Here is a 25,709-nt window from a genome sequence, read left to right on the forward strand (position 1 = left end):
CTCAGGCATAAAACTATTTATAAAGGTTACAAAACTCCAAGATTCAATTAAAATATTTCTAGCTCTCTGAGCACTTACACAGAGCAAATTCTCTCTTCACATAGCTGGAATGCATGTGTTACACTTCGCTAAGAGATGAGGAAATTCCTAGTAACTGCTGGTTGCCATGATTGAGTTCACCTTGGGAAAGTAAAAGTTAAACTGAAAATATTTAGAAGCTTGGAGTTAATATACTATAGATGAATTTGCAGTTTATGGTAAGCATTAACTCTAAGAGTGCATTATAATTAGTGCTAGACATTTCTGAGAATGATGTAAAGTATCCAAGTGAACCATACTTCAGTGAGCTTGTACTTCAAATGACTTAGGAGTTAATGAGTGAATCATGAAACAGCCCCTCTCCCTTTTACTGAAGCGATCTTGGGAAAGATGGAAACAACACAGACCTCTGCTTCTGACATGGGGAGGTTATGGGAAGGAAAGAGGGAGCCCTGGAAAATCTTTAGAGCTTTTAGAATTAGCTTTTATAACACTGGTGGGTGACATATTGCATAATAGTTAAGCAGCCTACTGAGTTAGGTTACTTGGAATTAAACCCTGGCCGTCATATGTATTATTAGGCAAGATTGGGAAATACAACTTGTCTCTCTGTGCCTCAGCATCTCTTTTATAAAGTAGGAATAATTGTACACACTGTTTTTGAAGGTTGAATGAGTTAATCTATAGAGAGCTCTTAGACCTAGACAATAGTACAAGTTTAATAAATTATAGCCTTGATTTCAGATTTACCTGAATTATTTATGAGGAGATTTCACAAGACATTCAACCCAGGAGGAGTCATTATCACCATCATGGCGGCTGGTTCCATCCATAAGAGAAGATGCCAGGGGTCAATGTGGTATATACGAGGTCACAATGAATCAACCTAAAAATGCTGTATAAAAATGCTTCGTTAAGGAGTTGGGACCTTATCCTAGAGACAAACAAGAGTCACTGAAACGTTGTAATGGGAAGAATCAAATGATCAAATTTTCTTTTAAGAAAGGTTGTTAGAGATGAAGCATTACTGAAGTGAGTTAGAGAAAAAATACAAAGAGTGGCTTAAACAAGATGTGTGTGTGTGTGTGTGTGTGTGTGTGTGTATGTGTGTTGGTATCATGTATACAGTACTTCTTTTTCTCTCTTCTTTTTTTCTGTTCCCATGGAAAAGGAATCCATCTGTGCCCTGTCCCAGGCTGGAAGCTGATAAGGCAAATTCTTAAACTCTTCCATGATAGCGTCGCCTGGGTGGCTCAGTCAGTTGAGTGTCCAATTTTGGCTCAGGTCATGATCTCAGCGTTCATGGGTCTGAGCCCCACGTCAGGCTCTGTGTTAGTAGCTTGGAGCTTGGAGCCTGCTTAAGATTCTGTCTCTCCCTCTCTCTCTCTACCCCTCCCTCACTTGCATTCTATTTCTCTCTCTCTCAAAAATAAATAAACATTAAAAAAAATTCTTCCATGACCAAGACTTCTCCATCCTGCTGCTTCTCTATCCTCAAAAATGTGGATTCCACTTCAAGGTCCGGGATGGCTGTTCAGGAAGCAGCAGAAGATCTTCGTTCCAGACATGAGGAAAGAGAAAAGGAAAAACTGGGCAGTGCGCCCTTCCTTTAAGAAGCCTCCCTGGCAGTCACTAATGAGAGTTCTGCTTGCCTCTCCTTACCTGAGCTTGGTAACATAGTTACCCTTCACCACAAATGAGTCGGGGAAAAAAGTAGCCTTTCTTCCAAGTAAATATGTTCATTAACAATACCTGATTATGAAGTAAGAAAAAGGAAGATTTTAGGGGACAAACATTGGGAACCACTTGGAAATAGCCACTGGAGAGGTCTGAAAGCTAGATCTTACAGGACCAGCTTCATGTCAAGGGAAGAGTCAAGGCGGGCCCTAGGTTTCTGGTTTTGAGGAGAGGCTAGATGGTGGCTTCATTCACCAATCTAAGGAGACATTTGTAAGGAAGGTCATGAATTCATCTTTGGGCATATTAAGCTTGAGTTACTTGTGGAACAACCAAAGGGAAAATGTATTGAAACAGTTGTATTTAAATTTAAGGAGCTCAAAAGACTTCAGCTAGTGATACAGACTTGAGAGTTGTCTGTACCACAACTGGTTAAAGATGAAGGAGTGAATGAAATGGTGTCAACTCTACTTTTTTTTTTCCTTTTGTGGTATGGCCTCGTTGGGTAAGAGAATGCGGTAAAGACAATATCCAAGAGACACAGGCTGTGACAGTCCCAATGTGGCCCCTCTAATGGCTGAAGACAGGGATAACTCTATATCCTCACACAAGTTGGCCAGAATGGAAAAAGGAAGTATAGTGTAGGCAGAACACATAGAAAAGGGATTCTATGCAGAGTCTGTGGATGAAGGAGAGTTTATTTAAAATGGAAAGAGGTTCCACAGGTTACACCAGAAAGCCTGAGGAGGAGGTCAGGTGGGTACAAAGGAAGCCCACTGTGGAAGTATGTGAGAGGAGAGCTGACCCGAGAGACCCACCTTACTATGGATGTCTGACAATGGAGACATGAGTGTCATGGTAGGGATTCCCTCCCCGTCCTTGAGTCTAGAAACTACTAACTCATTAGGAAAAGAGTTTTCACAGGTGATGTGCTAGCGATATGGTTTTTATGTATAGGTAAGCCAGTGTCCCAAATCCAAGTAGTGGCAGAGTCCTGATAACCCCAGAGACTGTGGTCTGGACCACTTGGGCCTATGCTCAGTGCCCCAAGATGAGGGGAGCCAAGATGAGGTATAATTCTGAGACTCCCAAAAATGTGGAACCAGAGACTATTTGCAGAGGTCGATCCTACCTATCCAGGTGGTAGGGGAGAGATTTTCCAATTTTCTCCATTGTATTAGCAGCAAGCATCAAGGGCTTAGACGTCTGTCCTCAGTAGGTAGCCATCAGTTACTAATGAGAATTCATTTAGATCAAAGGTTGACAAACCAGAGGTCAAAGGCCCAAATTAGGCTCAAAGCCTGTCTTTGTAAATGAAGCCGTGTGTTCAATACCATCTCTGGGTACATCAGTGCTATAATGACAGAGCTGAGTCATGGTGACAAAGATTGTATGGCCCCCACAGTCAAAAAGACTCCCTACAGGGAAGGTTTGCAAACTCCTGATTTGATCATCTGTATAAAGCACTTAATACACTATCTAGCACATAGTAAGTGCTAATAAATTATAGATGTTTTTAGTTTTACTTTTAAAACCAAATCTTGCTTGCTAATGTCTTTGTTACTAGCAGTTCGATATTAGATGCTCTGGAAAAGTGATCCACCCTTGCTAATTTATATGCTGTTGGTGGTAAAATTTTCATATCTCTCCACTTTATCTAAAGGCATATATATATATAATTTCAGCCATATGGATCTTTCTGAGTGTGGAGATCATGCCTAATTCAGCCATATGGAAATTATTTTCAACTTAAAAGCATTTAAAACCAACAGATGATTTCATCTCTTCTGTATGCAATTATTACACGAACTGAAATGTCCTACTTTTGAATGCCAGGACAAATGAATTCAAATGATTTTTTAAAATCACTAATACTGAGCATAAAAAGGGAAGTAAAAGTGAGATTCAATTAAAGCGTAATATTAATGGATGTCACATATGAAAATTTAGAATGTGCTAGAAGAGCAAAACAAAATAAAATTAGATTAATGGATCTTATGACCCATTTTCCATTTTCTTTAAGCACATGATTAAAAGATTTTGGCCTTAAAACTAAAATGCTATGACATGGTGGTACACTAAATGTTTACCCAAATGATGTTTGGAGTTCGGTGGGAAAAAATTTCTTCTGGAGTAAGTATATGGGAAATATGCCTATTTATTATATTTGATTAAATTTAGTGGGGATCAGTGGTAGAATATAACTTGAGAATAGGTAAACTTGGGTAAACTAAGTTGACACTTCATAAAGAAATATCATAGAGTGACTTGTTAAATGAAAAGTAGCAATAACACAGTCCCATTGTAAGGAGGCTTTGGTGTTGAGCTCAGGTAGTGATGGAAAAGTAGATGACTAGTTTGGGGAGATGTGATTGTGTTGTGTTCAGTGCCTAGCATCTTGAATGGGCAGAGAAGTTCATGTCTCATAAAATCTCAGGGCTTGGCCAAGATCAAATCAAAAGCAGTCATAGGCTGTTTTCCATGCTTCCTCTTTGGTACTTGTTTGCCTTCTCTTGAAGTTCTTTCCTTTCCCCAAATGCCAGTGCTGTTTGATGGAATTTTCCATACCTGCACGTATTGCATGGTAGACCCATGATAATACCGGACATCGCAGGTTCGAAGCCTAATAGGCATCAGCTTACCCTTAAAGCAAAGAATGCTAGGGATTTTTTTCCATAAATGACATTGACTGATTATTGTTGTAGATGTCTCGTAACTATACAGGAGACCCACTAGATATGACCCCCTATATTCTGTACTTCTCACTTTCTGTACTTCCTGTAACTCGCATCCTTCCAAATTTATTTATCCAGTGTCCCATTTCTAAAATGTGTTTCTTCCGCTCACTTATCTGGTTCATTAACTCAGTAAAAAAGTAGCCAATAAAAGAGCAGAAATGGTGCCTTCCTTCTAAAAACATTTTTAGTTGGTTTGGTTCAAAGGTAAATATCGTAAATTTTTTTTTATTATTATTAAATGTTTTGTTTTAATTCCAGTATAGTTAACATGCAGTGTCATATTCATTTCAAGTGTGTGATATAGTGATTCAACAGTTCTATACCTTACTCAGTACTCATCATGATAAGTGTTCTTTTTAATCCCCACCAATCACCTGTTTCACCCATATCCCCCCACCCTCCTTCTGGTAACCAACACTTTGTTCTCTAGACTTAGCACTCTGTTTCTTGGTTTCTCTCTCTCTCTTTCTCTCTCTCTCTCTCTCTCTCCTCTCTTTTTCCTTTGATCATTTGTTTTGTGTCTTAAATTCCACAATATGAGTGAAATCATATGGTATTTGTCTTTGTCTAACTAGTATCACAAGATTTAAAAAATAAATCACTCAGATTAAGGTTATAAAATTCACTTAGAAATTGTGAGCAATGTTTACAACGTTTTACTTGTAAGAACAAATATATTCACCCTGATTCAGTGTTGTTTCTATGTGTGTATAATCCTTAGGTGTCCAAGTTATTGGACACGATGAAAGTGTTACAGCTTTATAAAAATAGATAAAACGGACTCTCTAATAAAAGAAATTCTTAGAAAATCTGAAAAATGGAAAGATTTATATAACCCTGGACTTACTTACTTTTCTCAAGTAAAGGCTTGTGTCCGTCTATCATGTCAGTGCAATAAAAAATCGTGTAACTCCACCTGAGACTATATCTGCCACCAATCCATAATCTTCCCAGTAGCTTTCTAACAGATGAGGAAATCATTTTCTTTTTCTTTTTTTTTTTTTCAGAGTTTCAGTTTCCTCATCTCAAATGAAGATTAGATACCTCGTGACTTCCCTGTGACTTAGAACTCAGGGGACACACTGCCCACTGTCACAAGGCTATTGTGAGAGGAAAAGATGATTGTATCTTTAACAGAGTTTTAAAGACGAGGATGTGCTGTCCACCACATGGCACTGGATGCCACCATTCCACAAGTCACTGGAAAGAAATGACCTAAATTCCACAACTTATTTCTTAGCCACATCTTGTTTCCCATCCAGGTAGATCTTACAGAATCATCTCAGTTGGACGGTGGAAGGTGACTTCTCCAGCCACCAAGAGCAGCATGGAGAGAAGGAAAGCTGTGTGCCTTTATAAAAGAATAGGTATTTATTCTATCTGGCTTCTACCAGATCAGGATTAGTCCCCACTGATAGATTTATCTCAGATACCTTACTGCTATTTTCTTGCTGTTGTGTTATACTTCTAGCTGTTGATATTCTAAGTTTGTTTCAAATTTATGGACTTAAAAATTTTAAATAAAATTATTAAGATTAACAGAAAAGTAAATTGACACTTGATAAATACACATGAAAGAGGTATTTTAAATATTTTTAGTATTTGAGGGATACTAATGGTAATAATTAAACACAAGGCAGATTTTGGGGTGCCTGGGTGGCTCAGTCGGTTAAGCGTCCTACTTCGGGTCAGGTCATGATCTCCTGCTTCTTGGTTTTGAGCCCCACATCAGGCTCTGGGCTTTATACTGACATCTCAGAGCCCAGAGCCTGATTTGGATTCTGTGTCTCCCTCTCTCCCTGCCTCTATTCCACTTGTTCTCTCTCTCTCTCAAAAATAAACATTAAAAAAATTTTAAATGAAGGCAGGTTTTAATAAACAATAGTAATAGAGAAATAAATGTTGATAAATGTTGCTGCCTTAGATTGAGGCGGCATAATAAAAGATAGAGGTGCAATAAAATATTTCTAAATTGCCATCAAAAGGAAGATGAAAAGGAAAACTTACATAGGTGGGGAGAAATAGAAAATAATTATGTCAAAAAAGTAAAGTGCAGGGGCTCTTGAATGTCTCATTTCATTTAGCAGCCACCTGTTGATTTCAGCTCAGGTCATGATCCTGGGGTCATGGGATCAAGTCCACATCAGCATGGAACCTGCTTAGGATTCTCTCTCTCTCTCTCTCCTCCCCTTTCTTTCCTTCTCTCTTCCTTAAAAACAAAGCAAAGTACACATAATATAGTAAATCATGTGACAACTTTTTCCCCTTTTTCAATTAAACTTACTTATTCTCACCAGCATTTGACAGAGAGATCCACCCTTCAGCCCTCACCCCATTCTGAGGAAACTTAGGACAACTCCACGTCAGAGCCAGGAGGAGAGGGCCCACCGCCGTCCTAGTTAACCTGAGTGGTCCAAGGACGTTTCTCTTGCATGAGGCGGGCCCTCAGCGGCTGAGGTGAGATTTGTAAACCAGATACTTTCCCATCCAATCATAAGGCAAAAGAACATTTTTCTGCTAGTAAGAAGAGAAAAGGCACTGATATGGGCTGAGCGATGTTACCCCCCCTCCCCAATTTATACGTTGAAGTCCCAGCCCCACCGTATGTCAGAACGTGATTATTTGGAGACAGAGTCTTTAAAGAGGTGATCACAGTTCGATGAAGTCATGAGGGTGGGTCCTAATCCAATGTCACTGGTGTTCTTATATGAGGAGATTAGGACACTGACACACAAAGGAAAGATTATGGATGACACAGGGGAAGATGGCCACCATCAAGCCATGGAAACGGAACTTGGAGGCAACCAAACCCGCTGACACCTTGATCTTGGACTTCTAGTCTCCAGAACTGTGAGAAAATAAATGTCTGCTGGTTAAGCCCCCNCTAAGAACATGGGCACATTTCCAAAATTCCTAAATCCAGTTGGTTCCTATCAAATCACACAGAGGAGAGTGGTTAAAGGGTGTTCTCATTACCATGCAAAGAAGAAATATCATCAAGCCATGATCTGACTTCTATAGGTCTCCTGGGACTGATCACAAGGCTTTCTCATTCCACCTTGAAACACAAGACCTTCCTCTACCCAGACCTGAGGCTCCTTGCTCCCTTTTCCACTTCTAAAACGCCTAGCAAATGGAACTACTACGTAATTAATAACAGATGGCGAACAGGAGAAGTAGAATAAAAGAAAGAGCTGCTTCCTCATGGCATGGTTATCAAGAGCTTTTCCCCAAATGGGTCTGTAGCAGAGGAAGGACTCCAAAGAAGCAAGTGAGGAGAACTTGAAAATGCGAGCTCTGTGAAACAATCAGCCCCACTTCCCGGCATCGGTGTCTTTGTCAAGCAACAGGAACACCAGAATCGCCCTAATGGAATGGAACAATGACCTATTTATTCTGATATCCTGTCTCCTACTGAGATTTATGCCAGGTTCTTTTGAGGAAGGGCTAAACACCACATAAGCACCCTATTGTGTGCCACTGGATGGAGAATGGAGTGGGGGCCCTTTGCAGAGTATGGGAAGGGTGGCTTTCTTCCTGAAGCTTGTGGGATGTATAAACAATATCCAACCATTTGTCCCCGATTTGGATTTCTGGGGACCTTGCTTAGTAGGATTTCTGAACTATGAAAAGTATGCTGTGAATGGTGGCAACAGATGATGTATTTTACTATTTTCAACCACCCTTTGGTTTCTCTGTGCCTTGCCTTTTCTGTTCTTTAAGCAGATCACTCTACCACCCTTCCTAAGCTTTTTGTTTTGAACTTGGGTAAATGTTATATATTCAATTTTCTGTGCTTGCATGTGGAATATTAATTTCTAGGAGTCCCTAGAGATTAAATTTATAAAAAATTTACTATTTCTAAGTTTACCTGGAGTATCAAGACATTTGTTCTGTTTATCTCTGCTTGATATTTACTTTTTTGCACAGCTGTTTTAAAAAAACAACAACCCTGTTTTCACTCTGGAATGCTTTGTAAACCCTAAATGCAACTTTGCGTTTTCCCACTGCTTGCCATTGTTTGGGTTAGAATATAATGTTGACTCAGTGACTTCTTTCATTACATAACATTATATATCTATCCAACAATCTTCATTTCTTAAAGTAGTTGTATATTCTTACAGAAAGAAATTTAAAAACCTTACAACAGGGGCACCTGGGTGACTCAGTCGGTTGAGCGTCCGACTTCAGCTCAGGTCATGATCTCTCAGCTTGTGTGTTCGAGCTTCGTGTCAGGTTCTGTGCTAACAGCTCAGAGCCTGGAGCCTGCTTCAGATTCTGTCTCTCTGTCTCTCTCTCTACCCTTCCCCTGCTCATGCTCTGTCTCTCAAAAATAAATAAACATTAAAAAAATAAAACCTTTTAACATATTCTCATTATACTGGGTCCCTGGTTCTGTCCATTGTTGGTAGCATTAGTGATGTGATGCTCTCAAACTATACAACTTGAAATCATTTATATGGTCAAAAGCTACAAGAAGGTGCATAAAAACTTACATGAAAATCCAAAGCGATTTTCTCTTAAAGGAATGCCCTCACTGGTGCAACAATAGGGTTCACATGAAATGCTCCATTAGAAGCACTGAAAACCTGGAAATCAGAGCATATTTAGAGTGCTCTTTAGAGCAGGCTACAGGAGTGGAGAGAAATCAGCAGAGGATGAAAGGGTATGAGGCATTCTTATTTCATCTTTCACTTATTCTGACCAATCTTCTCTTATTTGGTTCTATTAATTTGTAAAAAAAAAAGAAAAAAAGACAGCCAAATTTGTTATTATTTTCATTTTATGAGAGTCATTTTATTAAACTCAGTGCATGCACTTATTAAAAATGTGTACAATTCCAAGCTGTATATATAACTTGATGTTTAAAATAACACGAGCATCAGGGAAATATCTGGAAAAGAAAATCATATGTAAGATAAACAGGAAACAAATCTTATTTGCCTGAATCATTCATGCTGGCATCAACAGTTCTGGCCCCATGATACTCTACAGAAATGGTGAAGTAGCATTTCTATGTAATGGTGCAGGAGAAGAAAAATCTTTTTTCCTCTACTAGGGAGGAAACATTTTCCTCTACCTTTCAAAGATTCTTCTGGCTGGTCTAAGAATTAAGTTGACATGAGATAAATTAATAGGAGAAAATGGAATTTAATTTTGTATTTATGGGAACCCCATATACACAAGAGGTTCAAAGATAGAAAAGTAAAATGAGGTATATGCCGTCCTAGGTGAAGGAATGGGGCAGGGGCTTGGGGTTTCAAACAGAGAAGAACTGTTCATTAGGGCAAAAGGAAAAGCAGATGTTTGCTCTGCCACACAGATGGGTCACTCAGATAAACTTGATCTCTGGTAGTAATTCTAATTCTGGGAAAGACTCCCCCATTTAGATTCCTCTAGGTAGTTAAAGGAGCCACAAAGTTTCTCTGGAGTCCACAGGGTCTCCATTGCCTTTGGCTCAAAATAGTCCACCCGTCAAAGTGGCACATTTTGATTATCCTGAATTGCTCACTTCGACCTGCCTAGGTCCAATGGCCGGGGCCTGAAAATGAAACTGATAAAAGACAGGAGCAAGCGAAAAAAAAGCCGTCCTTATGTACATACACCCCAGATTTCACAAAGGAGAAAATGTGACCCTAAGAGGGATCTAGAAGGCTAAGACTTCCATACCATCTTAGGCTAAAGAAAGGGCTCTGGGCAAGGGAGGCAAGTTCTGGGAAGATGAGGGGAAGAAAAGTATGATAAATCAGGTTTATCGTGCTATGCAGATTAGAGTCTCTGAGATAATAAAAGTTGTCTCTCTTCCGGGTACCGACACATCTACACAAATGGAAATTTCCTTTAGAAATGGAAATTTCCTCATAAAGAGGAAATTTATATTTTACTTTTAGGCAGTTAGTGGAAGGTAAAGAGCTTTTCCTGTGTCTGCTGGCTCTTAATTGCCTTTAGCTGAAAACATTCTTATGCCAATGTGGTCTAATTTTGGGTGGCATATTCTCTGGTACCCTTCAGTGACACATTGCTATAAATAATGGATAATAAAGAATGATAATTAATGCATGTTAAATCCATCAAGTCCCACCCTTCTTATCCATTGGAGAATGAACAGACTTGTGCTCATCCCAGAAAAATTGCTAAGTAATTTATGAATATAATCTGCTATAAATCCTTTTTTTTATAACAAGATTTAGAAGAACATTTCTATAGAGAGCCAGGTAGTAAATACAGAACCGGGATTAGGGTAAGGCCGGTGAGGCATCTAAGGCATAAAATTTAAAGAGGCTGTCATTCTTGGGGTCATGCAGCACCCCCAGAGCCTTAGTGCACTGTAGGTACCTTATTCACCTCCCTGTAGTCCTGATGCTCAGTAAATCTGTTAGGGTCTGTAGGTCAGATGGTCTCCTGGAAGTACTCAAGTCTACCATTGTAGCACCATACACTACAGACGATACTAAACAAATGGGTGTCGTTATGCTCCAATTGAACTTTATTTACAAAAACAAGCATGGGTCAGATTTGGCCCAAGAGTTACCATTTGCTGAATCTAGATTTAAGGGAATTTTGTTTTTAAATGTTTTATTTATTTTTGAGAGAGAGATAGAGACAGCATGAGCCGGGGGTTGGGGGGGGGGATTGGTCAGAGAGAGAGAGGCACAGAATCCGAAGACAGCCTCCAGGCTCTGAGCTGTCAGCACAGAGCCCAAAGCGGGGCTCAAACCCATGAACCATGACATCATGATCTGAGCTGAAGTTGGACACTTAACCAACTGAGCCACCCAGGTGCCCCATTTAAGGGAATACTTAAAATGAATACAAATGCTACGTTATTTGATTTGCCTATTAAATTTCATTAGTACGCAGAAAATGTGTTATGCCAGCAAAGGGCTTCAACTAAAAAACAAATCTCTAGGAAACTGAGGAGACTTACACAACATTGGAAGGAAGGTCCCAGAATTGGGACCCAAAACATCGCTTATTTCTGGGTTAAAGATGTGTATATTTTCACACTTTTTAAAATTTCTTGCTTGCCTGCTTTTTCCCCCTCTCTTTCTTTCTTATTTTTTTTTAGGCTTTTGCCCACCCACGTCCTAGCCCACCTGTCAAAATGCTACTCATTTTTTAAAAGCTAAATTTAAAAGTTGCTTCCTCTATGAAACTCTCTCCCTTTGCCTCATCTCCCCCAATTCAGATTATCTGCACTCTGTGTGTCATGATACAGTCTTTGGTTTGTAATTCTGTAGTGCAAGTATTCCAACTACCTTGGGTTGGAATTCATTATAGGTGTGGCTAATCCTCACTAAAGGTAGGACCCATCTTGAACTCACCTATTTTCCTAAATATGAAAGCATATTGTATACTTGGTGGTTTTTCAATTTATATTGAAATAAAGTGAATTGATATTTTGCATTGATTTGTTCTTAAGGTTTTATAAGGTGCCACTCTTAGAAATCTCTCTCATGGCACTGCACTCCCAAGAAGTGCCCTGAAGCCATGTGGGAAGCTTGTGTGGCAGTCTCTTGGCACTAGACCATGATCACAGCTCACACTCTATATCTTAACAAGCTGCTACACCACCCACCGGTTAATGATTACACTCTCGTTTTCTGATGCTCTATAACTCCTAATGAGAATTCTCTAAGAGTCCCAACATGCTACCTTTTATTAGAAAAAGATAATTGTAAATGGTTTTTCAAGTTATTCAACCAAATGCTATGATGGCTGGGATTTTCCTTATAATCTAGTGGGGGAGGGGAAGACAGGGCATTGTCATAAGAAGGGTCATTGTGGACAAATGTTACACTTCAGTGCTAGATACATGGTAGTTCTGTACGTTTCTCTCCAGTTTGGCATAGGTTTGCCATTTTCTCATTGAACAAAATACCATGTCAGGTAAAACTCCAAAACCAATGTAAAGTCTGCCTTTGTCTTTGGTAAATATATTTTTTCTTTAGCCACCAATTCACAGAGAAATAGAAAGGAAGAATAGAGAGATGATACAGGAAAGATAGATAAAGCATTTCTCATTGAACTCATTTTTCAGATTTCCATTTGTCTTGCTCTAGTTCCTTCTAGACCTTTATCCATTGGTCAGTGCTTATGTTCACAGTTCTGGCAGATTTCATATTGTCTCAGCCAAAAGCAGAGTAATGCGGCATAATGGAGGCAAGAAAGCCTCTTATACTGATACTAGCTAACAATTGCATACGTAATATAGACAAGACACTGCTTGAAGTGCATTTAATCCTCTTTGTGTACCAACCAATGAGTTAAATCCTGTTTGTTACCCCATTTTAGAGAAGACATCATGTAATTCAACCAAGGACACACAATTTGCAAATGAAAAAACTGGGAGTAGAATGCCTGCATCTGGCTTCAGAGCTCCTGCTTGTAACCAGCATCTCATATGGTAGAAAGTAAAATGTTTGGCAGAATTTAGAGAATTTACCAAATGAAGCCCAAGTTCCCATTCTTCAGGGCCTGACTCTGTTTCCTAGCTTCCAATCACAATCTCCTCCTTGGACGATAGCTTTTGCACTTCGGCGGCTACGTCCACCGACTGCTTCCTGTGAAAGACTTTTAGGTTCCTCTCAATATTAGTCAGCTTTGCTGCAGCAACAAAACTCTGATCTGAGTGGCTTATAACAACAAAGGCTTAGTCCTTGCTCAGCTGTGGATTGACTGCAACCAGCTGTATGTCCACTTCATGGCTCTTTTTTTCATCCAATAACCTAGAAGGGAAGAGAGTTATTATGTGAGCCAAGGCTGTGAAGAGCAAGAACTCTGAAGAAAATCTGTGTTGCCTCCGCAAGTTTGTGTGAACGTGATGTGCATCACATCCTCTCACATTCCGCTGGCCAAAGCACGTCATATGGCCAAGCCCAAAGTCGGTGAAACAACATGTTTACTCTTCTTCCAGGAAGCCCAACCAGATGTACGAGAATAGGCTGGAGTGATTATTCCTTCACAAAGAAGTCTAAATAATTGTGGAAAATGATTTCATCTGCCTCCTTCCTTCCAATATCCATTTATTTCTCAACATTATTTACTCCACCAATACTCTTTGATTACTAGGTACTGATTTAACATGTCCCTAGATTCCATCCTTATCTATTTTCTGGTTGAAGGTCTTTCTTTAGTTATACAAACAAGAGCATTCGGTGTTCTTAAGTCCAACTCTCTCATCTTAGAGAAAATGGACTTCTTGTCCAAATGCACACCAACAGCTCATAAATAAATGGTTATAAGAACACAGAACTCCTGAGCTGCCATCCAGGGCACTTTGCAAGATTCTTCTCAGGTTGATGACATAAAAGTTTACTGGCACCCAGACTTTTGGTGACCACGGTTGCATTTGGAACAAAGAAGGCATCCTTTATTTATTTACTTTTTAATAGTGTATTGTCAAACTGGTTTCCAATAACACCCAGTGCTCATTCCCACAAGTGCCCTCCTCCATGCCCATCACCCCATTCCCCTCCCCGCCATACCCAACAGTCCTCAGTTTGTTCTCAACACTCAAGAATCTCTCATGGTTTGCCTCCCTCCCTCTCTCCCCCATTTTCCCCCCTTCTTCTNATTCTCTCTCTCGCCGACACCGGCCATCCTTCAGGGACCCCTGGACCTGTCGGAGCCGGCTTGGCCTCCAGCACCCTATGACACAGTCTTAAACACAAAGGGCTTTCTTTTTCTCACATGATACCAAACCCCAAAGTAGGCTGCTCTGGGAGAGCATAGTCAAGAACCCAAATTCCTTCTAATCTTCTACTTCCCCTGCATATGTAAGCTTTCTACTTTGTACTTACAAATCTGGCCCTGTGTGTGTGTTCCATGCAGGAAGAAGGATTAAAAAAAAAAAAAAGGTGAAAACATAGGCAGTAGACTGCTCCCTTTAAATATGATAAAAGAGCCTACCTAAGACCAACCACTATCTATGCAATTCTGCATTCTCCCATTGGTCGAAGTTGGATCACAAGGTCATCCTTATTAGTAAAGAAGTTTGCAGCAGGATCTTTATTTTTAAGTTTTTACCTGGAAATAATCATAGAGTCACATGAAGTTGCACAAACACTGAGAGGCCCCAGCTAGCCATAACACTGCCTCCCTCGGTGGTCACATCCTCCTTAACCGTAGCACATTATCAAAACTAAGAAATATACACTGACAGATGAAGTTTGACTAAACTATGGCCCCCATTAAGATTTCACCAGTTTTTTTTCCATGAACTTGGCTTTCATTTTTTGTGTGTCTGTGTATGTGTTTCTGTGACATTTTATCACAGAGCCGTATAACTATGGTCACAAGCAAGACACGGGGCAGTTCCATGACACAAAAGAACTCTGAGACACTTGTCTTTTTAACTACATACATTGCAGCCTGAACAAAATGCGGGATCTTTCTAGGAAGGGAGAAGGGCAATGGACTTGGGGTAGGTGACAAGTCGTACCTGCCGCAAAGGGTGACTATTTTAAGGAGAGGAGTTTTCCATGATCTCGGAGATATGAACAGATTCCATTCACCCCCCACCCTTCCTCCCAACACATACACTCCTTTTGTTCTTTAGAAATCTCTCAAACAAATGCCATACGATTTGATTTATGTCATGCTAGAGAGCTGTAATGATCCCATTGAGATGTGGAATTCATGGTTTCAAGAAACAGCAAATGTATGTCTGAGTTCAGTACCGCTAAAACCACCCAAGAGGCCAATGAAAGAACAAAGCATTTTTGTTGTTATTGTTCTAATGAGAATAATTCCTTGACACAGGACCAAAAGGCAGTATGTACAGGAGAATGAAAAACTCAGAAGGTCTCAAATTGCATCATGTTTGGACAGGGATGCTGAGAATAAGGGTGTCCTCTTAACTGGAGAGCCAACCATGATTTGTAGTTCAATTCCAGAATTTCCAGAATGAAACCCAGCAATTTGCTCACTATGGCACCTGTGGAGCATTCCTTCTTGTTGTCTAACATGAACGTTCTCAAAGTGCCAATAATGAAGATAGAGGAATATGAAAAAAACATGTAGAAGATATTCACATTCATAGTGGAAAAAATATATCTTCCAGAAAGGAGAGAGAGAGAGAGAGAGATAATACAAGAAAACCATTTATTAAGTGAACTCTGATTTTGCTCTGTCAAAACAAGGGGAAGCTTGATCTGACCTGGTTGATTTGTGATTATTATAAAAAATCAATCTCATGACGTTCTACTGACTTGTATAAGAGTTGCCCTCCCCACAAACATTAGCTATGGAGCAGTCTGCTGCAATTGCTGTTAATGTAATTAGCAAGAAGTTGCTCAGATCCTGGGCAAAATGGCCTCAACCATTATCCCAAGTAATAAAATAGGTTCAGGGAAAGCATTTCACCCTCCTATGCACATCCTTTCAAAATGATGCCTTTTCCACAATTTTTGAGGTAGTTACTGGCATGATGATGGTTACAGTGGAGTAAGGATCCCTCTAGTCTGTACTGCATTGAACTCTTAGTGGTCACCCTAGGAGACAGCCAGCAAACTAATCAGAGGATGGGTGATACCAGTGTTGTGTGCTAGCTTGCCCAAGACGAGTGATCCAGGCATCATTTCACTCTTTCCTTGGCTCCTTTGGACCCCAGTTCTAGAACATACTCTCGATAGCTGAACTGGACGATACATTTTTATGTACTCATTTCCTTTCATGTTAGAGGCGAGTTTCTGAACCAAAAAGGTGTTAATAACCAGAGAAGTGCATAGAGTTTGTGAAACCTCAAGTTGCAAGCATTAAACACCTAACATCCATAAGTGAAACAGATCAGTGTGGGACAGTAAAGGGTAGTGAGCACTGTGCCTAAGAGTAACATGAATATGCTACCCAAACCCATTCAAATTCACACACACACACACACACACACACACACACCCATTTCAAACAAAGAAAATACAAACAAACACAACGTTGTGCTCGTTGGATAGTGTGAAGGACAAATTCAGCCTGGGATCCTCCGCTATGAGACTTCTAGAAAGTGAAAGACAAACCTGAGACCAGTTGTATTCTTTCACAACTCTGCACTTTTCCTTTATTACATAGCTGAAGTCCAAGTTTCTGTCTTTTTTATGGTTTCTTCCATCTGGAGGAATTTTTACAACGGGTTCAACCATAATGTTTTATCTCAGCCTCTTACACAGGTGATCCACTTTTCACTTGACCTGCAAAGCCTGTAACCTGGCACACTGATTCGTATTGCATTTTGGATACTAGGCGGTGATTTCTGGTGGCATCAGAAAGCTTCACATAGGTAACAGATGTCTAAGTGTATAACTGCCAAGTTCTGAGAGCTTGAGTTCTCTCCTGGCCCAATCCATAGAGGAGAAAGTGGAGATCGCCAATCTTACAATCGGGAAATCCTGTGTATGTGTCATGGTACAAAATAGGTTGTACTGATATTAAGAAAATATTAGGTGATTAATACTCAATGGTTTCTGTGGTCAAAAGTCCCCCAATACAAATATTTTCCTAAAAGTGTTTGAACTATTGTTTCATCTAGCAGCACTTGTGAGACTAAAGAAGGAATGTGGTCACGTGCAATGACACATGCACATATCCCAGGCTGGACCAGGAGGGTGTATACTTGATGTGATAGATTAAAGACGACAGCAAGGATGTGGAGTCTGAGCCTTTTCCCTTGAATCTACATGGAACTCTATGTTTGCTTGACAACAGAATGCAGAGAATTTATATTCTGGAACTCCTAGGGTTAGGTCTTAATGATATTTCATGACGTCCGGCTGCTCCTGACTTCTATCCTTTTAAAATGAACTGGTCATTCAGTAAGTAAAAAATTTCTCTGGGTTCTGTGAGCTGCTCTGGCAAATTAACCAGATAGAACCTCCATCTATCGCTAGTGGTCAGCCAGAGCAAAAGGAAGAAACTGGGTTATTGTCATTGTGGGGGAGAGATGGTCAGTTTTGTAGGATGGAGTCCTTAACCTGTGGAATCTGACATTACCTCCAGGTAGATGGTGACAACGTGGAGTTGAATTGTGGGACACCTAGCTGGTGCCCGAGAATGGCTTCGTGTGAGAAAACCCCCCTGTCTACTTTGGGACTGAGCATGGAGCATTTTTACGTGGTTTAGCTCAAAGCCCTAAAGAGGATCATAGCAAACATTTGCATAGTAATTATTATCGCCAGACAATATAACACATGCCCTTTTCAAAAAAATCTATGAACTAAGTATTATTATTACCATACAGAAAAATTACATAACTTGTCCATGGTCACTCAGCTAGTAGGCAGCAAAGCTAGGATTCAAAGTCAGGCAACCTGGCTTCCGAGTCTGTGCTCCACTAAAATCCCAACACTCTTTTTAAAAAATTAGGTTCAGTTTATTCAAACTAAGCAAACTATCCTAGTGTGTACCACCCATCCTTGTTAGGTAGGTGGTCTATGTAGGCAGGCTACTTCTTCTTTGCTTCCCTTTGGGTAGTGCTGATGAGCGTCATGAAGGACCACTCAGCCTGGTGCGGTGCCACTGGAGAATGTGGAGGGATGCCACACCACAGAACCTGAACATGTTACACAATGCTCTATTTATAAGGATCCCCAGGAAAAAAATCCTTCCTGACATTAGGGTCAGGAATAGTTACAATTGTTCTGAACAATTGATTCACTTTGAGTAACTACTATTTGGTTTAAAAACAAATATACGGCCCTACTACAGAGGACCTCAGGTTATGCATTTTTCTATCTCCTCCCACCCAGGCTTTATTTTGTGTTTTAACCTTTGCTCCCTTTGGCATTCTGTGCTAATTCCTTAATTTAATGTGGCTGTGATTTGGGAATACTTATACATTTTTCTAAACACTTTTCTCTTCTTTTCTTCTCTTCTTTTCTTTTATGTTTTAAAGGTTACTTATAGATTTTGAGAGAGAGAGTGAGAAAGAGCAGGGGAGGAACAGAGAGAGAGGGAGAGAGAATCCTGAGCAGGCTCCATACAGTCAGCACAGTGCCCACCACAAGACTTGATCTCACAAACCCCAATATGATGACCGGAGCCAAAATCAAGTGTCGAACACTTAACCGAATGAGCCACGCAAGTGCCCTAAGATAAGGTAGCTATCAATCAATTAATAAAATCATGTGTACAAAGATAGTTTTGAGTTCTGGTGCAACAGAATTTAACTTTGAGTACTCTGATCTTGACTCTGAAGTATGTGTGTCTATGCAAATTATACCACTGGTCACCACACTGGAAATTCTAGAATACTACTGAAAGAAAGTTTCTGGGAAAATATTTCACTAAGAGAAGGTCCAGAGGAGAAGAAAGAGATTTGTTGAAGACGTTATCAGTGAGAATGCTCTCAGGTAAAAGAAACAAAAAAACTAAACTATAAGGAGATATAAAATCTAAGCAGGGCAATTTTTATTTAACAAGAAGTTTAGGGGCGCCTGGGTAGCTCCGTCGGTTGAATGTTCGACTTCAGCTCGGAGCATGATCTTGCAGTCTATGAGTTTGAGCCCCGTGTCAGGCTCTCTGCTGATAAGCTTGGAGCCTAGAGCCTACTTTGGATTCTGTGTCTCCCTCTCTCTCTCCCCCTCCCCCGCTCGCACTCTGTCTCTCTTGCACCTTCTCTCTCAAAAATAAATAAACATTGGGGCACCTGGGTGGCTCGGTAAGTTAAACGTTCGACTTCAGCTCAGGTCATGATCTCACTGTTTGTGGGTTTGAGCCCTGTGTCAGGCTCTGTGATGGCAGCTAGCTCAGAGCCTGGAGCCTGTCTTTGGATTCTGTGTCTCCCTCTCTCTCTGACCCTCCCCTGCTCATTCTCTCTCTCTCTCTCTCTCAAAAATAAATAAAACATTAAAAAGTTTAAAAACATAGATAAACATTAAAAATTAAAATACATGTATAAAAAAAAGAAGTCTGGCGGCAGCCCCTTTCAGGATTACTCATTAGCTCTGCCATGGCAGTGTGGATGACTGTCCCATACATTCTCTTGGGCTCTGCCCTGGATGGTAAGGTGGCTGCTGCCACTTCCTCCGTGGTTCCTTCCCATGACTGCTTCCAGGGCAGAACACAGAGATTCTCTGTAGAAATGCTTTTGCTTTCATCACAGAGGGAAAATCCTTCGTAGAAGGACTCCAGAAGACAGCTTTACATCTCCCTGTTCAAAACTAGGAGCCGGCCCTTCTTGGCTGCAGAAGAAGCTGGGAGAGGCAACACTGAGTTTTTATCCTTTATAGTATAATGCAGAAAAGCAAAAGCATGGCTCGGAACAGTCGTTAAGCAGCCAAATATTGCTGTCTGCCATGAAAATTCAATTAAAAAAAAAAACACTGGAGATATAAAATATTTAATAACGTTGATGGCCTGCACAATAGCCAATTACAAGAGAGGATGGCCTTGAACAGCTGCTTAGGCCGTAGCAGGGGCTGCCTGTTACATATGAGTCTTGATTACGTATAGATCCCCCAAAACATTAGTGAAATTCTCGCAAGAATGTTCATGTCAACTTTGTAGTTCTTCCCAGGAAGGAAATAGAAGAGCTTTTGTTCCATCAGGCTTTGAGGAGAGAGGTGTACTGGTGGTCCGCAGTCCGTGGGGACACGTTCTGGGGTACTTCTTAGGGTTGGAGAACGGGTCAAGGCCACAGGCCTCTCGAATGACCCCCTGCCTTTGTCAGAGCAGCTCTGTATTTGGTCTCTTTCTGTGCTGAGTGTAAAAACCAGTTCGCTGCTAGCAAAATGTCCGATAAACATGGGTAATTTGTTGCAGCTGTAGTGCAGGGTGTCCCAAAAAGTGATCTTCCTCAGAACCCCCGAGGCGTGCTTGTCTAAAATTCATTTTCCTAAATCTTATTCCAGACCCATAAATTAGATACTCTGATTCATTGATTTGGGGTGGGGCCCAAGTTTCTGTATTTTAAGCACGATCTCAAACTGGAAACCTACCAAGATCTCCTATGCCCCAAACCACCCTAAAAAGCTACCGATTTCAATAATTAAAGACGTGAGCAACGATTAAATTACAAGGATGATTATTCATGTCTGTCTTTAATGGTGATTTTTTTTTTCTTTTCTAAAGCTTGTTTGACATTCAGCCTTGAAATGCTCATACAGATTCTGAAATGACATTTCTGGCTTCTCTTGGCTTGTGTCTATGTAGGCAAAGTAAAAAGTGAAATATTCATTGAAAGTGTTCTATATAAATCACTTCTTGGTCCCTGCCAGGAATGCTTTGTTCCTTTCATCAATGGGGCAGTAGTTTAGAATAATTGTTTCAAATGACTGATGTAAGCTTTTTTTTCCCAGGAGTTAAATAAAAACAGGCAAGAACAGACACAGGAAGAAGTACTTTGCAAATGGTTGCAATGCAGGTACTCTGGTATTAGATCCCAGCAGTGCGAGAGATTAAATTTCAAGCATGGAGACTCATTTTTGTGTTGTGCCTGCGATTGTAAAGCATCCTGAGGCACTCCTTTCCAGTAATAATTACCCTCTCGGTTAATGCAGTTGTTCCTAAAAATTAAACAGAAAAGTCCTAAGAAAATTACGGTTTCTTGTTGTGTATCACAATAGGAAAGGATAAACTGTAGATTCATTAAATGCTCTCGCTTCTGTTTCTCTGTGGCATTGATTTTTCAATTCAGAGCTAAAGCTGATGCTCTTACACTAAAAAGCCTGTTTATAAGATCATTTTTAATCCTCTTCCGAAAAGGTTTAATTTGTAATGGAGTATGCTCTCTCCTCTCCTTTAATTGTTCACAGCAAACAATGCAAATGAAAATGTCTTTAATGGCATGGAAAACTGGGGATAGAGAATTCTCACACATTAGCTTTCGGTATGTTTTTTATAAATTCTCCGGAAATGGCATTATATTTTGAATAAGGGCCCTCTCTCATTACAATGGAAACATTGAACAAAAGAATGAGAGCCTGGGTTTCTGTCCCAGAGCCAAGCCCACCAGGACCTAACATGATAATAAAGAGCAATAGTTTTGATTAATGACTACAGTGAGTAATCATTCTGTTCAGGTTTTATTTCCCCTGTTTTGCTCTCTCCTGGTCTCCTGCTTCCCTGTCTTCCGTCTTCATTTCAGTGACTCTCATCTCTTGTTCATCGTTAAGGGTACTTTGTAGAATTGCTTCAAAATAACATTTTGTGTATTTTAGAAAAGTACCAAAGCAATAAGAGAAGAAGAACTGAAACCACCAAGAACTGAAACCACCAATGAGCTGCAGTAAATTGCAAGGAAAAAAAAAGTGTCCCTAATAATTAAGTGTTCGAGTGAATTAAACTGGAAATATTAGCACGCACGCACACAAGTGCACACAAAGTGTACATAAAAGCAAACTGTAAAAATAGATCTTACTCAATGTATCCTTTCAAAAGCGTATGAGCTCATCGTTCACCACTAAAATAAAGAGGCTTCTTAGCATGAAAAGATTCTGGACCTTCATTTTGTCTAGTGTGGGAGTTTCCATTTGTTTCATTTCCATTTCCATTTGTATTTGTGTCTTAATAGAAAAAGTCAACCTGATCCCCCATGGACCCCAAAGCCATGATGCAGAATGGAGACCATTGATAAAAGGTAATCCCCTTTTCTCCCAGCCTGGTGGATGAGATCTGGATGGATTAAATAGATTTGGACCAAATCAACAATGTAGTCATTGATTTATGAAAGTCCCAGCTGTGAGCTTGGCATCTGACCAGAAACCATTTTTTGGAGGCCCTACCCAGGAAAGACAGCCAAGCCTCTTCTTTGCCAGCAAGGTAGAATTGTAAAAGAATCCAAGGATCAGAACGCTCACAAGGTTGGGAGACCATAAACTGGCCCGCAGATATGCCTTGTTTGGCTCATTTGGATTTTCAATATTTTTAATTCATTTCCAGCATTGAAAAACACATGATTTAACATAGAAAAGCAAGATAACTAATCTTTTAGGGGGGAAAGGTAAATATCTGGCAACACTCTACCTGCACGTGGCGGTGACTGGCAAGAAGCAGCTGGGTGCTGCCTACTTTGGACAGAATGTGGGTGCTCTGGTTTCCAGTGCCCAAGTCTTTCTCTTGCTCCCGCCTTGTGCTCTTCACTCACGTTGTCGACTGCTCAGCCTTTATAGCCGCCTGAGTGTGTGTCTCCCGATGTGGTCCAATACCTGTGCTCTTTCAGAGGAGGACACACAGTTGTAGGAACTGTGGGAGTCAGCTTAGCCCTCAGAACCAGAGGGTCAGACTCCCCGGCGCTGAGAAGGTGATGTGCTATCACTCTAGACCCAGGAATCCCAGAGAGAGAATCCCAGAGGTCAGGACATGTGGGCAGATTTCCTTACCTGGAGACCCTTCTGGAGTCTCAAACCAGGGCTTACTGTTATTGTTGTGAACTACATGGTTGTTCTCACCGGAAAGGCCAGGCCCAATTTCCAGGGCTCTGCCACCTAACAAAGATTGCACAGGGCAGAGGCATACCAAGGCTGGGCCTGGGAGTGGCTGGCCCCCGCTGCAGTCAATAGCACATAGGTAGTGCCTGTAGACAATGCTAAAACAATGATAAAACTGACTAAAGGTCAGCCTAAATTTTATTAATACCATGCCCTTGCAAATCTGAATCATGTCAGCCAGTCATGTTAGCGATGCTCCTCTCTAAAAAAAAATATGATATTGTTTAACTGGTAAACAATTGCTGTGGTTACCTTTCAAGCTTGAAAATATATATGCAACCAGAAAATTAACATATTTCATTATAGCAACATGAAACTCAGCGAATTCTCCACGAGACAGCCTGACCCAGAATGCCTAGACACAGCCATGTATGAATTATCTTTGAGAGTAAATGAGTAACGGTTTGAAATCCTTTGAGCTGGCTTCAGGCTCAGATCCTGTAATACACATTCTTGTATTTCAACAGTAACCTGGAAATAAATAATGATGGCACCATGATCGCGAAGACAAGAAACAGAACTTGAGTGGCTAAGTCTGTCGTTGCATGGTTTCTGTTTATAATTTTTCAGCTACAGAGGTATTTGTTTAAAGCCCCTAGAATCAATCATGCTATCTTGAAGAAACAAATCTATGGGTAGTTGCATTTTGGAGGATTTATTATAAAATGGAATTTTTAAAATCTCTGCCAAACTCATCCTTACATTTAAAGGATTTCAGAATCATTTCCATATAGGTTGCTTAACATAAAAACAACTCTTGGGAATTAAAATTAATAAAGTATGTCTTCTCATCAACTGTGAATAAAATAGATCGAAAACTCTAAGTATACCCTTTTTTCCAGGAATGTGTGAAGAAGATTAATTTTGATGATGTCATCAACAAATGGCCAGAAATTAAGCCACAAAAGGTAAATGTGTGGAGTGCCTGAGTGGCTCAGTCGGTTAAATGTCCGACTTCGGCTCAGGTCATGATCTCATGGTTTGTGAGTTCGAGCCTTGCGACGGGCTCTGCGTTGACAGCTAGCTCAGAGCCTGGTGCCTGTCTTCAAATGCTGTATCTCCCTGTCTCTCTGACCCTCTCCTGCTCACTTTGTCTCTAACTTTCTCTCAAAAATAAATAAAACGTTAAAAATTTTTTTTAAAAAAGTGAACTGTGACGTTATTCATTACTCTGAGTGAACGATATTATGGTATACATTCTCTTCTTTGAAGATGACGCTAATGTACTTAAAAAGTATTAATTCATTACTCATGCTTCTTTCAAGCCATTATTATTATGATTCTGTTTACTTCAGGATAATACTAAAAATAATTTTATCTAGTCAAGAATGGTGATGTTAAAAAAGATAAGCTCTAAGTGACAATTATGCTAGATCTTTCACCTTGGGAAATACCATGCTCTATCTTTACCCCAAACTAGATTCCTATGACTTATCAGATGTAGGTAGGAGGTTTTCACTTGACCCCCATCTGGATGGAATTTAGTGGCAGTTTATTATCTATGATAGAAGTCTCTGCACTGTGATATTTTCCCAGAGCCCACCCCCCTCCTGAAGAGTTAGGGAGTTATTTGCTCTTCAGTTGATCCCGTAGCACTTTGCCCACAAATAAATATGTCATAAATAAATGTTGGCACTATAAGTCTCCAACAAGTAGGCAAGAGCTCTGTTATCACATAGGGAATGTGCATTAATTATACTATTCCTACTATATTTCAGGTGCCTATAAATGCCATTGAATGGAAGATGGACAGATGGATGGATGGACGGATGGATGGTGCTCCCATCTAAAAACAACGCTTTGTGAATACATGAGATGCACATTTCTACTAAATTAAACAGATGAAATTTAAAAGAGCCATACATTTTCTTTAAGAGCATACTCCAACCCTAAGATAATTGATAGACTTTAAAACCACACCTCACTTGTGTTAAGTATCAGTAAATCTGAATGATTTCTTTGGAAAGCCCTCAATAGCCAATAGCCAGTCAACGATATCATGGGGGCAAGTACAGTACAGTTTCTAAAACTTCAACTGGGTTGCATACCCCTTCATATTTTTGCCTAAGCTATTTTAATTTGTTTATATCATTGTTTTGTGAGTATTAACCTCATGCACTTTTTAAAATGTAAATAAATATCTCAATAAGAAATAACATCTGTATGTGGTTTATCTATACCATGGAATACTACATGGCAATGAGAAACAACGAAATCTGGCCATGTGTAGCAACATGGATGGACCTTGAGGGTGTTATGCTGAGCGAAATAAGTCAGGCAGAGAAGGACAAATATCATATGTTTGCACGTATAGGAGGATTAGGAGGAACTTGACGGAGGAACAAGGGGGAGAAGAAGGGCAGAAATAGTGGGGGAAAGGGAGAGAAGCAAACCATGAGAGACTCTTGAATGCTGACAAAAACTGAGGACTGATGGATGTGGGGGGAGGGGGGGATGGGCATGGAGGAGGACACTTGTGGGGATGAGCACTGAGTGTTATGTGGAAACTAATTTGACAATAAACTATTAAAAAAAAAAGAAAGAAATAACATCTGTAAATATTTGAGCTTTATGGGTCTGTTATGTTCTTTTTCTTTTTAAATTTTTTTAAGGTTTTTATTTATTTCTAGGAGAGAGAGAGGGAGAGACAGCGTGAGCAGGGGAGGGTCAGAGAGAGAGGGAGTCACAGACTGAAACAGGCTCCAGGCTCTGAGCTGGCAGTCAGCACAGAGCCCGACGCAGGGCTCGAACCCACGAACTGCGAGAACATGACCTAAGCGAAAGTCGGATGCTTAGCCGACTAAGCCACCCAGGCACCCCTGTTATGTTCTTTTTC

The 25,709-nt window shown here is 40.3% G+C and overlaps 1 long non-coding RNA gene across 1 annotated transcript; it reads left to right on the forward strand.

The window, feature by feature from the left end:
• The first annotated feature begins 17,170 nt into the window (after nt 1-17,170).
• Nucleotides 17,171-24,930, forward strand: LOC144228801 (uncharacterized). The gene is made up of 4 exons (XR_013334275.1): nt 17,171-17,260; nt 21,958-22,023; nt 23,716-23,781; nt 24,592-24,930. It is a non-coding gene; the product is annotated as an uncharacterized LOC144228801 (long non-coding RNA).
• The last annotated feature ends 779 nt before the right edge of the window (nt 24,931-25,709 follow it).

Source organism: Crocuta crocuta, unplaced genomic scaffold, assembly GCF_008692635.1.
Source record: "Crocuta crocuta isolate KB4526 unplaced genomic scaffold, BGI_CrCroc_1.0 scaffold253, whole genome shotgun sequence".
Lineage (NCBI taxonomy): Eukaryota > Metazoa > Chordata > Mammalia > Carnivora > Hyaenidae > Crocuta > Crocuta crocuta.